Below are 23377 nucleotides of genomic sequence, written 5' to 3' on the forward strand. Positions count from 1 at the left end.
GGAGGGGAGCGCTGCGCTGCACAAAGGAGAGAACAACACAACTAAACCACACAAACCAACAATCCCAGCTATAGGGAGCAGTGTACACAAACCAACAATCCCAGCTATAGGGAGCAGTGTACACAATGGAGGGAGGGCACATCTATAGGGAGCAGTGTACACAATGGAGGGCACATCTATAGGGAGCAGTGTACACAATGGAGGGTTCATCTATAGGGAGCAGTGTGCACAATGGAGGGTACATCTATAGGGAGCAGTGTACACAATGGAGGGTTCATCTATAGGGAGCAGTGTACACAATGGAGGGTACATCTATAGGGAGCAGTGTACACATTGGAGGGTACATCTATAGGGAGCAGTGTACACAAACCAACAATCCCAGCTATAGGGAGCAGTGTACACAATGGAGGGTACATCTATAGGGAGCAGTGTACACAATGGAGGGTACATCTATAGGGAGCAGTGTACACAATGGAGGGTACATCTATAGGGAGCAGTGTGCACATTGGAGGGTACATCTATAGGGAGCAGTGTGCACATTGGAGGGTACATCTATAGGGAGCAGTGTACACAATGGAGGGCACATCTATAGGGAGCAGTGTACACAATGGAGGGCACATCTATAGGGAGCAGTGTACACAATGGAGGGTTCATCTATAGGGAGCAGTGTACACAATGGAGGGTACATCTATAGGGAGCAGTGTGCACATTGGAGGGTACATCTATAGGGAGCAGTGTGCACATTGGAGGGTACATCTATAGGGAGCAGTGTACACAATGGAGGGTTCATCTATAGGGAGCAGTGTACACAATGGAGGGTACATCTATAGGGAGCAGTGTGCACATTGGAGGGTACATCTATAGGGAGCAGTGTACACAATGGAGGGTTCATCTATAGGGAGCAGTGTGCGCAATGGAGGGTACATCTATAGGGAGCAGTGTGCACAATGGAGGGTACATCTATAGGGAGCAGTGTACACAATGGAGGGTACATCTATAGGGAGCAGTGTACACAATGGAGGGTACATCTATAGGGAGCAGTGTACACAATGGAGGGTACATCTATAGGGAGCAGTGTGCACAATGGAGGGTACATCTATAGGGAGCAGAGGGTACATCTATAGGGAGCAGTGTGCACAATGGAGGGTACATCTATAGGGAGCAGTGTACACAATGGAGGGTACATCTATAGGGAGCAGTGTACACAATGGAGGGTACATCTATAGGGAGCAGTGTGCACAATGGAGGGTACATCTATAGGGAGCAGAGGGTACATCTATAGGGAGCAGTGTGCACAATGGAGGGTACATCTATAGGGAGCAGTGTGCACAATGGAGGGCACATCTATAGGGAGCAGTGTGCACAAACCAACAATCCCAGCTATAGGGAGCAGTGTACACAATGGAGGGTACATCTATAGGGAGCAGTGTGCACAATGGAGGGTACATCTATAGGGAGCAGTGTACACAATGGAGGGTACATCTATAGGGAGCAGTGTACACAATGGAGGGTACATCTATAGGGAGCAGTGTGCACAATGGAGGGTACATCTATAGGGAGCAGTGTACACAATGGAGGGTACATCTATAGGGAGCAGTGTGCACAAACCAACAATCCCAGCTATAGGGAGCAGTGTGCACAATGGAGGGCATTGCTGGGTACATCTATAGGGAGCAGTGTACACAATGGAGGGCATTGCTGGGTACATCTATAGGGAGCAGTGTACACAATGGAGGGCATTGCTGGGTACATCTATAGGGAGCAGTGTACACAATGGAGGGCATTGCTGGGTACACCTATAGGGATCACAGAAGCCGCAGCACATACTGCATGCTATAAATTCTATTTAATGTCTGCTGTAAACCTTATCTGTTCTATTCATCTTACCTTTCCTTCCCACTCTCTGCTTTCTCCTCCCTTCTCTACCTTTCCTTTCCTTTTCTCCCCCTTTTCTTATATACAAGGAAGGGAAAGGAAAGGGTGGAAAAAGAATGAATCCTCTCCCTCCCTTTTCTTTTTCTTTTTTTTACTTTCCTTGTATTTGCTTTTTTCCCTTTCCTTTTCCCTCCTTCTCTACCTTTGCTTTCTTTTTTGCATGGGGGGAAAAAAGTGCCAGTTTTTACGAACTGTCCGTAAAAATACAGACGGTTGGCAACACTGAGGAGAGGAGATAGAAAATCTTTTCCTCTTTTTTTTTCTTTCCTCTCCCTTCTCTTGCTGACATTTCCTTTTCTCTCCCTTCTCTTCCTGACATTTCCTTTTCTCTCCCTTCACTTTCTTTCCTTTTCTCTCCCTTTTCTTCCTGACATTTCCTCTCCCTTCACTTTCTTTCCTTTCCTCTCCCTTTTCTTCCTGACATTTCCTATACCTTCCCTTCCTTTCTTTCCTTTTCTCTCCCTTCACTTTCTTTCCTTTCCTTTCCCTCATCTTTATTTCATTTTCTCTCCCTTCTCTTGCTGACATTTCCTTTTCTCTCCCTTTTCTTCCTGACATTTCCTTTCCATTCGCTTTCTTTCCTTTTCTCTCCCTTCCTTTCCTTTCCTTTTCTCTACCTTCACTTTATTTCCTTTTCTCTCCCTTCACTTTCTTTCCTTTTCTCTCCCTTCTCTTCCTGACATTTTCTTTCCTCTCCCTTCTCTTCCTGACATTTCCTATACCTTCCCTTCCTTTCATTTTCTCTCCCTTCTCTTCCTGACATTTCCTATACCTTCCCTTCCTTTCATTTTCTCTCCCTTCTCTTTCTTTCCTTTTCTCTCCCTCCTCTTTATTTCCTTTCCTTTTCTCTCCCTTCTCTTTCTTTCATTTTCTCTCCCTTCTCTTTCTTTCCTTTTCTCTCCCTCCTCTTTATTTCCTTTCCTTTTCTCTCCCTTCTCTTTCTTTCCTTTTCTCTCCCTTCACTTTCTTTCCTTTTCTCTCCCTTCTCTTCCTGACATTTCCTTTTCTCTCCCTTTTCTTCCTGACATTTCCTTTCCATTCGCTTTCTTTCCTTTTCTCTCCCTTCCTTTCCTTTCCTTTCCTTTTCTCTCCCTTCTCTTCCTGACATTTCCTTTCCATTCGCTTTCTTTCCTTCCCTTCCCTTCTCTTTCTTTCCTTTTCTCTCCATTTTCTTCCTGACATTTCCTTTCCCTTCTCTTTATTTCCTTTTCTCTCCCTCCTCTTTATTTCCTTTTTTCTCCCTTCTCTTCATTTCCCTTTCTCTCCCTACGCTTTCTTTCCTTCCCTTCCCTTCTCTTTCTTTCCTTTTCTCTCCCTTTTCTTCCTGACATTTCCTCTCCCTTCACTTTCTTTCCCTTTTCTTCCTGACATTTCCTTTCCATTCAGTGTAGAGATTTCCTTTGGTGACGGTTAAAGCCGCGTAGAGCCAAAGAGGTGTGAATATTACCGGCCGTGATTTGTTGGGGGAAATGGAACTAAATAAGTCTCATAACACAAAACCTACATAAATGTCATTATAAAGAAAAGGCAGATAAAATCACATTTCCCATCATTGCCGTCTAAATTCCGACATCTCCCTCCAACTGCCGAATCTTAGTTTAAATATTTATTTCATCTCCTAATTTATGTATCCAATTTACTTCTGCGGAAAAATCTCATTTTGTTTAGTCAAGGCTAAAAAATACAAAAATATCTAAAAATGATGCATTGGTCCAGTGGCGGCTGGTGCTCCAAATTTTTTTTTTTTTTTTTTGGGGGGGGGGGGGGGTGAATTTCTGAAAAATATTGAAAAAAACATCAAATACACCCACTGAGCCCGTCAAATGCCACCACTGTGCCCGTCAAATGGCGTCACTGTGTCATCAAATATACCCACTGTGCCCATCAAATACAGCCACTGTGCCCATCAAATACAGCCACTGTGCCCATCAAATACAGCCACTGTGCCCATCAAACACAGCCACTGTGCCCATCATATACAGCCACTGTGTCCATCAAATGCAGCCACTGTATCCGTCAAATGCAGCCACTGTGCCCATCAAATACAGCCACTGTGCCCATCAAACACAGCCACTGTGCCCATCAAACACAGCCACTGTGCCCATCAAATACAGCCACTGTTCCCATCAAATACAGCCACTGTGCCCATCATATACAGCCACTGTGTCCATCAAATGCAGCCACTGTGCCCATCAAATGCAGCCACTGTATCCGTCAAATGCAGCCACTGTGCCCATCAAATACAGCCACTGTGCCCATCATATACAGCCACTGTGTCCATCAAATGCAGCCACTGTATCCGTCAAATGCAGCCACTGTGCCCATCAAATACAGCCACTGTGCCACAAATACAGCCACTGTGCCCATCAAATGCAGCCACTGTATCCGTCAAATACAGCCACTGTGCCCATCAAATACAGCCACTGTGCCAACAAATACAGCCACTGTGCCCATCAAATGCAGCCACTGTGCCATGAAATACAGCCACTGTGCCCATGAAATACAGCCAATGTGCCCATCAAATACAGCCAATGTGCCCATCAAATACAGCCACTGTGCCCATGAAATACCGCCACTGTGCCCATCAAATACAGCTACTGTGCCATCAAATACCGCCACTGTGCCCATCAAATACAGCCACTGTGCCCATCATATACAGCCACTGTGCCCATCAAATACAGCCACTGTGCCAACAAATACACCCACTGTGCCCGTCAAATACAGCCGCTGTGCCCATCAAATGCAGCCACTGTATCCGTCAAATGCAGCCACTGTGCCATCAAATACCGCCACTGTGCCCATCAAATGCAGCCACTGTGCCCATTTTTTTTATTAAATGTTTCTGTATAACCCCTTATTAACCCTTCATTTACTTTATTCAGCCTTAATTAACTCCCTATTCTCCTTCCCATTTAATTATTATTTCTCCTGCTGATTATTTTTGTTCACTTCTATTTTATAAATATGAATAATTGTTTTCTTTTTCTTTTTTTGCTTTGCTCATTAATATTTTTACACCTTTAACATACAATATATATTTACACGTGTCAATATATATATATATTTCATTTGTAAACAACTATCCAGTGCTTTGTACCATTGCTAAAGTGTAAAAAAAACATTGTTTGTTTTTGTATCTTCGTGTTTATTCATCTACAGATCAAAAGGGATGAACTTCCATCTGCAGATGAATTCAGTTTAAAGAAAACCTGTCAAGTAAAAAAAAAACCTTTGTTTTCCCCTATTAAATGTCTAACCCCTTATTAACCCTTCATTTACTTTAATCGGCCATAATTAACCCTTTCTCCTTTCCCAATTAATTATTTAGTTATTTTAATTTAACATTTAATTTAATTGTTTTTCCTGCTGATTATTTTTTGTTCACTTCTATTTCGTACATATGAATAATATATATATATTTTTTTATTTGTAAACAACTTTTCAGTGCTTTGGATTGCTGACCGCTGAAGTGTAAACACAACAGTTACAGTCGGTATCGTTGATCGGTATTGGTAATAGGTATCAGTAATCGGTATCGGTGATCGGTGATCGGTAATAGGTACTGGTAATCCATATCGGTGAGTACTAAAAAAAAAAAAAAAAAAAAAAAAAGGATTGACACTCATTCACAAAAGCGGTATTGGTGCATCCCTACTTATTATCTATTAAAGTTGCTGGAAATTTTCTGTGCAACCCGACCATTCTCTGCAACACCTCGGGGGCCGGCCGGACCTGACCGATTCACTGTGCAGGCCCTGGCCAATCAGAATCGATCTGGTCCGTCCCGGAAACCCTGCATAGGCAAGAGGGCGAAGAGGGGAGGGATCACTGGATTGGCTGTGGGAGCATTTCCAGAGCGCATCTATCTGTCACTCTGCTCTCTCCTCCAATCAGCATGTTCCTCGCACTTCTACTCTCTGTACTGCTTCCCCCCTCTCTCAGCCTGAGCTCTGCTGTACAAGAGGACTGAATGAGGCTGATCCCGGGACAAAGTCAGGTACTTGATAAATAATCTGCCCCCCACACGAGTCTGACCTTCTCAGTGCAGTTTATGAAAGGATTGTATTGATCGGGGAATAATGATCAGGGAAGTATTGATCGGGGAAATATTGATCGGGGAAGTATTGATCGGGGAAGTATTGATCGGGGAAGTATTGATCGGGGAATAATGATCAGGGAAGTATTGATCGGGGAATAATGATCAGGGAAGTATTGATCGGGGAATAATGATCAGGGAAGTATTGATCGGGGAAATATTGATCGGGGAAGTATTGATCGGGGAAGTATTGATCGGGGAAGTATTGATCGGGGAATAATGATCAGGGAAGTATTGATCGGGGAATAATGATCAGGGAAGTATTGATCGGGGAATAATGATCAGGGAAGTATTGATCGGGGAAATATTGATCGGGGAAGTATTGATCGGGGAAGTATTGATCGGGGAATATTGATCCGCTCTCCTTGTGGCGATCAGAACCACCGATTTGGGTTTTCATTCGCTTTGCAACAATAAAAAAGAATTGGCAGTGCAATCGATCGCTCTCTCTGAAGCTGACATGTGTATGGCCAGCTTGGCGCGCAGATTTTCTGGATTACAGCCACAGGATGCAAAAGACTGCAATGCAGGGAGGGAGTGGAGGGTTGCTGGGCTTTGTAGTTCCCCCTTCCCCCGAACCAGCTCCCTCCCTTTCCCCCCTCGCCGAGAGAAACGCGGATTATAGCGGCTTTACAAGCGATTACTCGTGCGAAACGCGGGTCACCGGGGTGATTACCGCTGCAATTTTACAAATGACTCCGCACTTCCCTGAACCATCGCAGAGCTAATGTGCAGAAACGATCCCGGAGCGGCTCCCTCCCCCCGACACGTAAGAGCGGCAGGGGCCCCCCGGGGCCCGAGACAAACGGCCCCATTCTATTATATTTCAGTTTTCTTTGATGCCGTTTTCCAAACTCATCATCTTAAATGTCCCTGATAACATCACTGGCTCTTGGGGGCCACTAGAGTGTAAGCTCCCCTGTACAGAGACTGATGTGATGTGGGGGGAGAGGACATTAGAGTGTAAGCTCCTCTGTACAGAGACTGATGTGATGTGGGGGGAGAGGACATTAGAGTGTAAGCTCCTCTGTATAGAGACTGATGTGACTGTGGGGGGGAGGGGACATTAGAGTGTAAGCTCCTCTGTACAGAGACTGATGTGACTGTGGGAGGAGGGGACATTAGAGTGTAAGCTCCTCTGTACAGAGACTGATGTGACTGTGGGGGGGAGGGGACATTAGAGTGTAAGCTCCTCTGTACAGAGACTGATGTGATGTGGGGGGAGGGGACATTAGAGTGTAAGCTCCTCTGTACAGAGACTGATATGACTGTGGGGGGGGGGGGGACATTAGAGTGTAAGCTCCTCTGTACAGAGACTGATGTGATGTGTGGGGGGGAGGGGACATTAGAGTGTAAGCTCCTCTGTACAGAGACGGATGTGACTGTGGGGGGAGGGACATTAGAGTGTAAGCTCCTCTGTACAGAGACTGATGTGACTGTGGGGGGAGGGGACATTAGAGTGTAAGCTCCTCTGTACAGAGACTGATGTGATGTGGGGGGGAGGGGACATTAGAGTGTAAGCTCCTCTGTACAGAGACTGATGTGATGTGGGGGGAGGGGACATTAGAGTGTAAGCTCCTCTGTACAGAGACTGATGTGATGTGGGGGGAGGGGACATTAGAGTGTAAGCTCCTCTGTACAGAGACTGATGTGATGTGGGGGGGAGGGGACATTAGAGTGTAAGCTCCTCTGTACAGAGACTGATGTGATGTGGGGGGGAGGGGACATTAGAGTGTAAGCTCCTCTGTACAGAGACTGATGTGATGTGGGGGAGGGGACATTAGAGTGTAAGCTCCTCTGTACAGAGACTGATGTGACTGTGGGGGAGGGGACATTAGAGTGTAAGCTCCTCTGTACAGAGACTGATGTGATGTGGGGGGGAGGGGACATTAGAGTGTAAGCTCCTCTGTACAGAGACTGATGTGATGTGGGGGGGAGGGGACATTAGAGTGTAAGCTCCTCTGTACAGAGACTGATGTGATGTGGGGGGGGAGGGGACATTAGAGTGTAAGCTCCTCTGTACAGAGACTGATGTGATGTGGGGGGAGGGGACATTAGAGTGTAAGCTCCTCTGTACAGAGACTGATGTGTGTGGGGGGGGAGCGGACATTAGAGTGTAAGCTCCTCTGTACAGAGACTGATGTGACTGTGGGGGGGGAGGGGACATTAGAGTGTAAGCTCCTCTGTACAGAGACTGATGTGATGTGGGGGGGAGGGGACATTAGAGTGTAAGCTCCTCTGTACAGAGACTGATGTGATGTGGGGGGGAGGGGACATTAGAGTGTAAGCTCCTCTGTACAGAGACTGATGTGATGTGGGGGGAGGGGACATTAGAGTGTAAGCTCCTCTGTACAGAGACTGATGTGATGTGGGGGGGAGGGGACATTAGAGTGTAAGCTCCTCTGTACAGAGACTGATGTGATGTGGGGGGGGGGAGGGGACATTAGAGTGTAAGCTCCTCTGTACAGAGACTGATGTGATGTGGGGGAGGGGACATTAGAGTGTAAGCTCCTCTGTACAGAGACTGATGTGATGTGGGGGGGGGGGGGACATTAGAGTGTAAGCTCCTCTGTACAGAGACTGATGTGACTGTGGGGGAGGGGACATTAGAGTGTAAGCTCCTCTGTACAGAGACTGATGTGACTGTGGGGGGAGGGGACATTAGAGTGTAAGCTCCTCTGTACAGAGACTGATGTGACTGTGGGGGGAGGGGACATTAGAGTGTAAGCTCCTCTGTACAGAGACTGATGTGACTGTGGGGGGGGGGGGGAGGGGACATTAGAGTGTAAGCTCCTCTGTACAGAGACTGATGTGATGTGGGGGGAGGGGACATTAGAGTGTAAGCTCCTCTGTACAGAGACTGATGTGACTGTGTGGGGGGGAGGGGACATTAGAGTGTAAGCTCCTGTGGTGCAGAGTGATGTGATGCGGGTTAGGTTGATAATTGGGGGGGGAGGGTAATACTTATATTACAATGATTAATATTGGGATGATATAGAAGATTGAGCGCGCAGTAATAAACAGAAACGGTTACAATTATTAGGCGCGGATTGTAAGCACATCGCTGGGCTCCTCCGAAGTCGTAAACATTATTACTTCTGCAACACGAAGGGGCACAAAACTAATAAAGTCGATGAAAGCTGCAAAACGCTTTATAATATCACTGCGGGGGAATAATGAGACGCTGAGGGAGTGCCGGAGGTTATATAATATAAAGACATACAAATCTACAGCGCTACATGAGGCTATGATGTCAGAGGTAAGTGAACACGGGCCCCATGATGTCACAGGTACAGTTCCTTGAAAAAGTATTCATACTCCTTGAAATTTTCCTAAAAAAACATACAAATGCTCTAGTGACATGGGCCCTGTGATGTCATAGGAACAGACACACTTCCTGTGACATGGGCCCTGTGATGTCATAGGAACAGACACACTTCCTGTGACATGGGCCCTGTGATGTCATAGGAACAGACACACTTCCTGTGACATGGGCCCTGTGATGTCATAGAAACAGACACACTTCCTGTGACATGGCCCCATGATGTCATAGGAACAGACACACTTCCTGTGACATGGGCCCCCGTGATGTCATAGGAACAGACACACTTCCTGTGACATGGGCCCTGTGATGTCATAGGAACACACACTTCCTGTGACATGGCCCTGTGATGTCATAGGAACAGACACACTTCCTGTGACATGGGCCCTGTGATGTCATAGGAACACACACTTCCTGTGACATGGGCCCTGTGATGTCATAGGAACAGACACACTTCCTGTGACATGGGCCCTGTGATGTCATAGGAACAGACACACTTCCTGTGACATGGGCCCTGTGATGTCATAGGAACAGACACACTTCCTGTGACATGGGCCCTGTGATGTCATAGGAACAGACACACTTCCTGTGACATGGGCCCTGTGATGTCATAGGAACAGACACACTTCCTGTGACATGGGCCCAGTGATGTCATAGGAACAGACACACTTCCTGTGACATGGGCCCTGTGATGTCATAGGAACAGACACACTTCCTGTGACATGGGCCCTGTGATGTCATAGGAACAGACACACTTCCTGTGACATGGGCCCTGTGATGTCATAGGAACAGACACACTTCCTGTGACATGGGCCCCGTGATGTCATAGGAACAGACACACTTCCTGTGACATGGGCCCAGTGATGTCATAGGAACAGACACACTTCCTGTGACATGGGCCCTGTGATGTCATAGGAACAGACACACTTCCTGTGACATGGGCCCTGTGATGTCATAGAAACAGACACACTTCCTGTGACATGGCCCCATGATGTCATAGGAACAGACACACTTCCTGTGACATGGGCCCTGTGATGTCATAGGAACAGACACACTTCCTGTGACATGGGCCCTGTGATGTCATAGGAACAGACACACTTCCTGTGACATGGGCCCTGTGATGTCATAGGAACAGACACACTTCCTGTGACATGGGCCCTGTGATGTCATAGGAACAGACACACTTCCTGTGACATGGGCCCAGTGATGTCATAGGAACAGACACACTTCCTGTGACATGGGCCCTGTGATGTCATAGGAACAGACACACTTCCTGTGACATGGGCCCTGTGATGTCATAGAAACAGACACACTTCCTGTGACATGGCCCCATGATGTCATAGGAACAGACACACTTCCTGTGACATGGGCCCTGTGATGTCATAGGAACAGACACACTTCCTGTGACATGGGCCCCGTGATGTCATAGGAACAGACACACTTCCTGTGACATGAGCCCTGTGATGTCATAGGAACAGACACACTTCCTGTGACATGGGCCCTGTGATGTCATAGGAACAGACACACTTCCTGTGACATGGGCCCCGTGATGTCATAGGAACAGACACACTTCCTGTGACATGAGCCCTGTGATGTCATAGGAACAGACACACTTCCTGTGACATGGGCCCTGTGATGTCATAAGAACACACACTTCCTGTGACATGGGCCCTGTGATGTCATAGGAACACACACTTCCTGTGACATGGGCCCTGTGATGTCATAGGAACAGACACACTTCCTGTGACATGGGCCCTGTGATGTCATAAGAACACACACTTCCTGTGACATGGGCCCTGTGATGTCATAGGAACAGACACACTTCCTGTGACATGGGCCCTGTGATGTCATAGGAACAGACACACTTCCTGTGACATGGGCCCTGTGATGTCATAGGAACAGACACACTTCCTGTGACATGGGCCCTGTGATGTCATAGGAACAGACACACTTCCTGTGACATGGGCCCAGTGATGTCATAGGAACAGACACACTTCCTGTGACATGGGCCCTGTGATGTCATAGGAACAGACACACTTCCTGTGACATGGGCCCTGTGATGTCATAGAAACAGACACACTTCCTGTGACATGGGCCCTGTGATGTCATAGGAACAGACACACTTCCTGTGACATGGGCCCCGTGATGTCATAGGAACAGACACACTTCCTGTGACATGGGCCCTGTGATGTCATAGGAACAGACACACTTCCTGTGACATGGGCCCTGTGATGTCATAGGAACAGACACTTCCTGTGACATGGGCCCTGTGATGTCATAGGAACAGACACTTCCTGTGACATGGGCCCTGTGATGTCATAAGAACACACACTTCCTGTGACATGGGCCCTGTGATGTCATAGGAACACACACTTCCTGTGACATGGGCCCTGTGATGTCATAAGAACAGACACACTTCCTGTGACATGGGCCCTGTGATGTCATAGGAACAGACACTTCCTGTGACATGGGCCCTGTGATGTCATAGGAACAGACACTTCCTGTGACATGGGCCCTGTGATGTCATAGGAACAGACACACTTCCTGTGACATGGGCCCTGTGATGTCATAGGAACAGACACACTTCCTGTGACATGGGCCCTGTGATGTCATAGGAACAGACACACTTCCTGTGACATGGGCCCTGTGATGTCATAGGAACAGACACACTTCCTGTGACATGGGCCCTGTGATGTCATAGGAACAGACACACTTCCTGTGACATGGGCCCAGTGATGTCATAGGAACAGACACACTTCCTGTGACATGGGCCCTGTGATGTCATAGGAACAGACACACTTCCTGTGACATGGGCCCTGTGATGTCATAGGAACAGACACACTTCCTGTGACATGGGCCCTGTGATGTCATAGGAACAGACACACTTCCTGTGACATGGGCCCTGTGATGTCATAGGAACAGACACACTTCCTGTGACATGGGCCCAGTGATGTCATAGGAACAGACACACTTCCTGTGACATGGGCCCTGTGATGTCATAGGAACAGACACACTTCCTGTGACATGGGCCCTGTGATGTCATAGAAACAGACACACTTCCTGTGACATGGCCCCATGATGTCATAGGAACAGACACACTTCCTGTGACATGGGCCCTGTGATGTCATAGGAACAGACACACTTCCTGTGACATGGGCCCTGTGATGTCATAGGAACAGACACACTTCCTGTGACATGGGCCCTGTGATGTCATAGGAACAGACACACTTCCTGTGACATGGGCCCTGTGATGTCATAGGAACAGACACACTTCCTGTGACATGGGCCCAGTGATGTCATAGGAACAGACACACTTCCTGTGACATGGGCCCTGTGATGTCATAGGAACAGACACACTTCCTGTGACATGGGCCCTGTGATGTCATAGAAACAGACACACTTCCTGTGACATGGCCCCATGATGTCATAGGAACAGACACACTTCCTGTGACATGGGCCCTGTGATGTCATAGGAACAGACACACTTCCTGTGACATGGGCCCCGTGATGTCATAGGAACAGACACACTTCCTGTGACATGAGCCCTGTGATGTCATAGGAACAGACACACTTCCTGTGACATGGGCCCTGTGATGTCATAGGAACAGACACACTTCCTGTGACATGGGCCCCGTGATGTCATAGGAACAGACACACTTCCTGTGACATGAGCCCTGTGATGTCATAGGAACAGACACACTTCCTGTGACATGGGCCCTGTGATGTCATAAGAACACACACTTCCTGTGACATGGGCCCTGTGATGTCATAGGAACACACACTTCCTGTGACATGGGCCCTGTGATGTCATAGGAACAGACACACTTCCTGTGACATGGGCCCTGTGATGTCATAAGAACACACACTTCCTGTGACATGGGCCCTGTGATGTCATAGGAACAGACACACTTCCTGTGACATGGGCCCTGTGATGTCATAGGAACAGACACACTTCCTGTGACATGGGCCCTGTGATGTCATAGGAACAGACACACTTCCTGTGACATGGGCCCTGTGATGTCATAGGAACAGACACACTTCCTGTGACATGGGCCCAGTGATGTCATAGGAACAGACACACTTCCTGTGACATGGGCCCTGTGATGTCATAGGAACAGACACACTTCCTGTGACATGGGCCCTGTGATGTCATAGAAACAGACACACTTCCTGTGACATGGGCCCTGTGATGTCATAGGAACAGACACACTTCCTGTGACATGGGCCCCGTGATGTCATAGGAACAGACACACTTCCTGTGACATGGGCCCTGTGATGTCATAGGAACAGACACACTTCCTGTGACATGGGCCCTGTGATGTCATAGGAACAGACACTTCCTGTGACATGGGCCCTGTGATGTCATAGGAACAGACACTTCCTGTGACATGGGCCCTGTGATGTCATAAGAACACACACTTCCTGTGACATGGGCCCTGTGATGTCATAGGAACACACACTTCCTGTGACATGGGCCCTGTGATGTCATAAGAACAGACACACTTCCTGTGACATGGGCCCTGTGATGTCATAGGAACAGACACTTCCTGTGACATGGGCCCTGTGATGTCATAGGAACAGACACTTCCTGTGACATGGGCCCTGTGATGTCATAGGAACAGACACTTCCTGTGACATGGGCCCTGTGATGATCCCAGAGACAGTCGCCTTCTTCAGGATTTCCCCTCCTCCGATGCTTTGGACGCACAAAATAGGAATATGATAGGTAGGCGATTACACCTCTATCGGGAGGCTCGGGGCAGTGATGTCATAGATAAAGCAGTGACATCACCACCTCAGGGAAGACATGTTTGGGAGAAGGAAGGTTTATTGTTGGGGAATCCGTCATGCGGGCTGCTAGGAGACGTCTGCGGCTGCCAGGGAAATGGTAACTAACGAGCCAACAGGGATTCGCAGAGAGACACGCCGCCGGGCCACCCGGGATTACCGGCTCTAACCAGTCACACTAATGAAGCTCCGACACCGGGGGGGGGGGAATAATGGCTGCCAGGACACACCCACCACATTCCAAACCAACGGCATCCAGCCAATGACAGCGGCTTTCACCAGAGGCCTCAAAATAAAGCTGGAAAGAGCGATCTCGTATACATTGTTATTACATTGTTACATTTGTATATTGTTACATTGTTATATTGTTATATTTGTATATTGTTACATTACATTGTTACATATAGCCGGATTCAGGTATGAGAGCCTAACGTTAGGCGGGCGTAGCGTATGGCATATACGCTACGCCGCCGTAAGTTAGAGAGGCAAGTGCTGTATTCACAAAGCACTTGCGTCCTAAGTTACAGCGGCGTAGCGTAAATGTGCCGGCGTAAGCGCGCCTAATTTAAATTGTGAAGAGGTAGGCGTGTTTTATGCTAATGAATCGTGATTGACGTTTTTTACGAACGGCGCATGCGCCGTCCGTGGACATATCCCAGTGCGCATTGCTCCAAATTACGCCGCAAAGACTCATTGGTTTCGACGTGAACGTAAATGACGCCCAGCCCCATTCACGGACGACTTACGCAAACTACGTAAAAATTTCAAAATTTTACGCGGAACCGACGTCCATACTTAACATTGGCTTTGCCAGCTTTTTGTTGGACTAACTTTACGCCTGAAAACGCCTTACGTAAACGGCGTATCTTTACTGCGACGGGGAAGCCTACGTTCGTGAATAGGCGTATCTCGCTGATTTACGCATTCTAGGCGTGAATCAGCGTACACGACCCTAGCGGCCGGCCTAAATAGACAGCTAAGATACGACGGCGCCCGCAGTCGTATCTTAGCTAGATTTAAGTGTATCTCAGTTTGAGAATACGCTTAAATGTACGACGGCGCAGATTCAGAGTTGCGACGGCGTAAACCTCTCTGAATCTGGCTAATAGTTTATAAGGCTGAATAAAGACACCAGTCCATTCCCCAATTATAATTCTGCGTCTGGCAATGTCTTCCATCAAAAATTTATTTAGGCGAATTGCGCTCTGCAGAGGAAAGTTTATAAAGTCCGCGGCGCCAAATCTCCGGATATAATGGGCGGGCTCAACGCTAAGTGACGAAAGAACCCCGAGAAGGAAGATTCCTCCGCTGGTGGAATTTATTTTGCCTTACTTTTATTCCCCCCCCCGAGGTGACCGGCCCCAGGTGATACACAGAGATTAAATAAATCCTCCGACAGAAGTTGTACCCATTTATCTGCAGTCAGTGTGAGGCATCGTTCCCCATCATTGGTATCAGTCGGAGGAATGGCGTCCTAAGGCCTCGTACACACGATAGGATAGCCAGAGGACAGCGGTCTATAGGACTGTTTTCTTCAGTCCAAACCGATCGTGTGTGGGCCCCATAGGTTAAAAAAACGAGAACTTGCTTTAAAATGTAACCAATGGATTGGTAACCGATCGGTCAAAACCGATGGTTAGTAGGCACGTCCATCGGTTAAAAACCCGCTCATGCTCAGAATCAAGTCGACGCATGCTTGGAAGCATTGAACTTCGTTTTTTTCAGCACGTCGTTGTGTTTTACGTCACCGCGTTCTGACACGATCGTTTTTTTAACTGATGGCGTGTAGGCACGACGGACCATCAGTCAGCTTCATCGGTTAACCTATGACAACGGTCCTTCAGACCTCTGGCTATCCTATTGTGTGTACGAGGCCTAAGGGCCAGATAAAGGCAAGCAAAGGGCCACATCCGGCCCGTGGGCCGCAGTTTGGAGACCCCTGACTTAGATCTAAAGATATGAAGAGATCACCAATACTCTGCATTGGATCTCTATCATGTCACAGCAGATCAATATTTCTAGATCACTAAACGCGGCTCAGGATCACTCATTAGATCACAAGGAATGTTATCATTACCGATCGGTAATCAATATCACAAAGTCATAAAGATATTACATCCGATCAGGAAATACTAATCACCCGATCAGTAAGAGATCAATGATCAGATCCCGGGCACAAGACTCCTATGTATGATTATCAATCACCAGATCACAGACACTCCGCATAGATCACCAATCAATAATCAATCACCGGATCACATACACTCCGCATAGATCACCAATCAATAATCAATCCCCGGATCACAGACACTCCGCATAGATCACCAATCAATAATCAATCACCGGATCACAGACACTCCGCATAGATCACCAATCAATAATCAATCACCGGATCACAGACACTCCGCATAGATCATCAATCAATAATCAATCACCGGATCACAGACACTCCGCATAGATCACCAATCAATAATCAATCACCGGATCAGAGACACTCCGCATAGATCACCAATCAATAATCCGGTGGCGGGTCGGATCCGGGTTCTATCTCCAGGTCCCTCCCGGGGTGAATCCGGTGCCGTGTTTGTCTTTTTGTCACTTTTTGCTACAATATGACTTTATGGTGATTAGATTGTAAGCTCCTTAGACTGTAAGTGGAGTTCAGAGGTCATTACAGAGCACAAGGGGGCGCTCTTTATATCTGGAGGAAAAGGATTCTTCACAGTAAGAGCTGTGAAATGGGGAATATATCTACGTAACAATATAACTATGTAACCATGTAACTACTGTATATAATTATGTAACTAAAAAATGATATAACTGTAACAACTTAATAAGTATGTAACGATGTAACAATGTAATGATTTGCTGTGACTCTGAAACTCCTAATGACAATGTTATGTAACAATATAACAATCAATCTTTATACCAATATAACAATGTAACGAGGCCTGAGCACTATCCGTTCTCCTGGAAGTGTAATGTCACTGCAGGAAACAAATCATAAATCTCGACCAATCCTCTCCCTCCATTCCATGTCACACCGGATCACTATTACACCAGATCCCGGCACATGAATCCACCTCACAGAGCCGGACCCCGGAGCCACACAGCTGGGAGTTATAATCCCCCAATGGATCAATGCTGGGGATCCCCCCATCATTGCACAGCGAGGGATCCCCCCATCATTGCACAGCGAGGGATCCCCCCATCATTGCACAGCGAGGGATCCCCCCATCATTGCACAGCGAGGGATCCCCCCATGATTGCACAGTGAGGGATCCCCCATCATTGCACAGCGAGGGGTCCCCCCATCATTGCACAGCGAGGGATCCCCCCATCATTGCACAGCGAGGGATCCCCCCATCATTGCACAGTGAGGGATCCCCCCATCATTGCACAGCGAGGGATCCCCCCATCATTGCACAGCGAGGGATCCCCCCATGATTGCACAGTGAGGGATCCCCCATCATTGCACAGCGAGGGGTCCCCCCATCATTGCACAGCGAGGGATCCCCCCATCATTGCACAGCGAGGGATCCCCCCATCATTGCACAGTGAGGGATCCCCCATCATTGCACAGCGAGGAATCCCCCCATCATTGCACAGCGAGGGATCCCCCCATCATTGCACAGCGAGGGATCCCCCATCATTGCACAGTGAGGGATCCCCCCATCATTGCACAGTGAGGGATCCCCCATCATTGCACAGCGAGGGATCCCCCATCATTGCACAGTGAGAGATCCCCCCATCATTGCACAGCGAGGGATCCTCTCCATCATTGCACAGCGAGGGATCCCCCCATCATTGCACAGCGAGGGGTCCCCCCATCATTGCACAGCGAGGCATCCCCCCATCATTGCACAGCGAGGCATCCCCCCATCATTGCACAGCGAGGGGTCCCCCCATCATTGCACAGCGAGGGATCCCCCCATCATTGCACAGCGAGGGGTCCCCCCATCATTGCACAGCGAGGGATCCCCCCATCATTGCACAGCGAGGGATCCCCCCATCATTGCACAGCGAGGGATCCCCCCATCATTGCACACAAAGTTTCATCTGAAAGCTCTGAACTCAGACGAGTGACCCCTTTATACCCCCCCCCCCCCAGACCTCTGCCCCTCACCCACCCCTGACATGTGTGAAACCAAAGAAAGTCATCAAATCACACAATCCAACACAAGACTGCACCCCCAATCCACACACTGCACCCCCAATCCACACACTTCACCCCCAATCCACACACTGCACCCCAAAACACACACAGCACCCCCAATACACACACTGCACCCCCCAATACACACACTGCACCCCCCAATCCACACACTGCACCCCCAATCCACACACTGCACCCCCAATCCACACACTGCACCTCCAATACACACACAGCACAAACCAGGAGACTGGAGACATCAATGCATACTGAAAACACACAGATACTTTGTATGGAGCTTTCAAGGACAAAGATTGTACTGTACACACCACATACACACTATATATACACACACCACATACACACTATATATACACACTGTATAGATATATATATACACACACACTGTACACACCACATACACACTATATATACACACACCGCATACACACTATATATACACACACCACATACACACTATATATACACACACCACATACACACTATATATACACACACCACATACACACTATATATACACACACCACATACACACTATATATACACACACCACATACACACTATATATACACACTGTACACACCACATACACACACACCACATACACACACACCACATACACACTATATATACACACACACCACATACACACTATATATACACACTGTATAGATATATATACACACACCACATACACACTATATATACACACTGTATAGATATATATACACACACCACATACACACTATATATACACACACCACATACACACTATATATACACACTGTACACACCACATACACACACACCACATACACACTATATATACACACTGTATAGATATATATACACACACACCACATACACACACTATATATACACACTGTACACACCACATACACACACACCACATACACACTATATATACACACTGTATAGATATATATACACACACCACATATACACTATATATACACACACCACATACACACTGTATATACACACTATATATACACACTGTATAGATATATATACACACTATATATACACACACCACATATACACTATATATACACACACCACATACACACTATATATACACACTATATATACACACTGTATAGATATATATATATATATACACACACACACACTGTACACACCACATACACACACACTGTACACACCACATACACACACACACACCACATACACACTATATATACACACACTGTATAGATATATATATATACACACACACTGTACACACCACATACACACTATATATACACACACCACATACACACTATATATACACACACCACATACACACTATATATACACATACACACTATATATACACACACCACATACACACTATATATACACACACCACATACACACTATATATACACACTGTACACACCACATACACACACACCACATACACACACACCACATACACACTATATATACACACACCACATACACACTATATATACACACTGTATAGATATATATACACACACCACATACACACTATATATACACACTGTATAGATATATATACACACACCACATACACACTATATATACACACACCACATACACACTATATATACACACTGTACACACCACATACACACACACCACATACACACTATATATACACACTGTATAGATATATATACACACACACCACATACACACACTATATATACACACTGTACACACCACATACACACACACCACATACACACTATATATACACACTGTATAGATATATATACACACACCACATATACACTATATATACACACACCACATACACACTATATATACACACTATATATACACACTGTATAGATATATATACACACTATATATACACACACCACATATACACTATATATACACACACCACATACACACTATATATACACACTATATATACACACTGTATAGATATATATATATATATACACACACACACACTGTACACACCACATACACACACACTGTACACACCACATACACACACACACCACATACACACTATATATACACACACTGTATAGATATATATATATACACACACACTGTACACACCACATACACACTATATATACACACACCACATACACACTATATATACACACACCACATACACACTATATATACACACACCACATACACACTATATATACACACACCACATACACACTATATATACACACACCACATACACACTATATATACACACACTGTATAGATATATATATATACACACACACTGTACACACCACATACACACACACACCACATACACACTAGATATACACACTGCATACACCCCATACACACAATATATACACACAGTATACACACACTGTATACACCACATACACACACTGTATACACCACATACACACAGTATACACACACTGTATACACCACATACACAGTATACATACACACTACATTGAACAAAAACAATCTAACCATCCTACATAGAAATAAAGACAGAAACACAACATATGCACTGTACATTGTACACACAAGGACTTGGGTTATGCTGTACACAAGCAGACACTCTTTGCAAGGCAACACAACATACACGGCATACAGCCACACTACACTGTATACAAAGACGGATAACACAAGGTGTGTATACAAATAATGGAACACATGCAGACACTTTGCAGGGCAAATGTCAGACACACACACTGCACTGTATACACAAACACACACCATACACTGTATACACAGACACACACCATACACTGTATACACAGACACACACCATACACTGTATAAACAGACACACACCATACACTGTATACACAGACACACACCATACACTGTATACACAGACACACACACACCATACACTGTATACACAGACACACACACCATACACTGTATACACAGACACACAACATACACTGTATACACAGACACACACACTGCACTGTATACACAGACACACACCATGCACTGTATACACAGACACACACACTGCACTGTATACACAGACACACACCATGCACTGTATACACAGACACACACACAGTGCTCGGTGTCGGGTATACTGAATACACAACACAAAGAAACACAAAGTGCTACAATGTATTAGAAATACTGAAACATAAACACTTCCTAATAAATATAAACAACTGTGTATCCGATATAAGAATAAAGAAAACACACAACAAAGGCACTTTACATTGTACACAGCACAGCCACACACCATACACTGTATATAAGGACACACCATACACTGTATATAAAGAAACACCATACACACACCATACACACACCATACACTGTATATAAAGACACACCATACACTGTATATAAAGACACACCATACACTGTATATAAGGACACACCATACACTGTATATAAAGACACACCATACACTGTATATAAGGACACACCATACACTGTATATAAGGACACACCATACATACACACACCATACACTGTATATAAAGACACACCATACACTGTATATAAAGACACACCATACACTGTATATAAGGACACACCATACACTGTATATAAGGACACACCATACACTGTATATAAAGACACACCATACACTGTATATAAAGACACACCATACACTGTATATAAAGACACACCATACACTGTATATAAGGACACACCATACACTGTATATAAGGACACACCATACACTGTATATAAGGACACATCATACACTGTATATAAGGACACACCATACACTGTATATAAAGACACACCATACACTGTATATAAGGACACACCATACACTGTATATAAGGACACATCATACACTGTATATAAGGACACACCATACACTGTATATAAGGACACATCATACACTGTATATAAGGACACATCATACACTGTATATAAGGACACACCATACACTGTATATAAGGACACACCATACACTGTATATAAGGACACATCATACACTGTATATAAGGACACACCATACACTGTATATAAGGACACATCATACACTGTATATAAGGACACATCATACACTGTATATAAGGACACATCATACACTGTATATAAGGACACATCATACACTGTATATAAGGACACACCATACATTGTATATAAAGACACACCATACACTGTATATAAGGACACATCATACACTGTATATAAGGACACATCATACACTGTATATAAGGACACATCATACACTGTATATAAGGACACACCATACACTGTATATAAAGACACACCATACACTGTATATAAGGACACATCATACACTGTATATAAGGACACATCATACACTGTATATAAGGACACATCATACACTGTATATAAGGACACACCATACATTGTATATAAAGACACACCATACACTGTATATAAAGACACACCATACACTGTATATAAGGACACACCATACACTGTATATAAAGACACACCATACACTGTATATAAGGACACACCATACACTGTATATAAGGACACACCATACATTGTATATAAGGACACACCATACATTGTATATAAGGACACACCATACACTGTATATAAGGACACACCATACATACACACACCATACACACACCATACACTGTATATAAGGACACATCATACACTGTATATAAGGACACATCATACACTGTATATAAGGACACACCATACACTGTATATAAAGACACACCATACACTGTATATAAGGACACACCATACACTGTATATAAAGACACACCATACACTGTATATAAGGACACACCATACACTGTATATAAGGACACACCATACACTGTATATAAGGACACACCATACACTGTATATAAGGACACACCATACACTGTATATAAGGACACACCATACACTGTATATAAAGACACACCATACACTGTATATAAGGACACACCATACACTGTATATAAAGACACACCATACACTGTATATAAGGACACACCATACACTGTATATAAGGACACACCATACATTGTATATAAGGACACACCATACATTGTATATAAGGACACACCATACACTGTATATAAGGACACACCATACATACACACACCATACA

The 23377-nt window shown here is 45.5% G+C and overlaps 1 protein-coding gene across 1 annotated transcript in view; it reads right to left on the minus strand.

Annotated features, from left to right (window-relative positions):
• The window catches only part of LRRN1 (leucine rich repeat neuronal 1), a 38298-nt gene that overhangs the window by 14379 nt on the left and 542 nt on the right, over positions 1 to 23377 (minus strand). The gene's annotated exons all lie outside the window — the stretch shown is intronic.

Source organism: Rana temporaria, chromosome 7 (assembly GCF_905171775.1).
Source record: "Rana temporaria chromosome 7, aRanTem1.1, whole genome shotgun sequence".
NCBI classification, from domain to species: domain Eukaryota; kingdom Metazoa; phylum Chordata; class Amphibia; order Anura; family Ranidae; genus Rana; species Rana temporaria.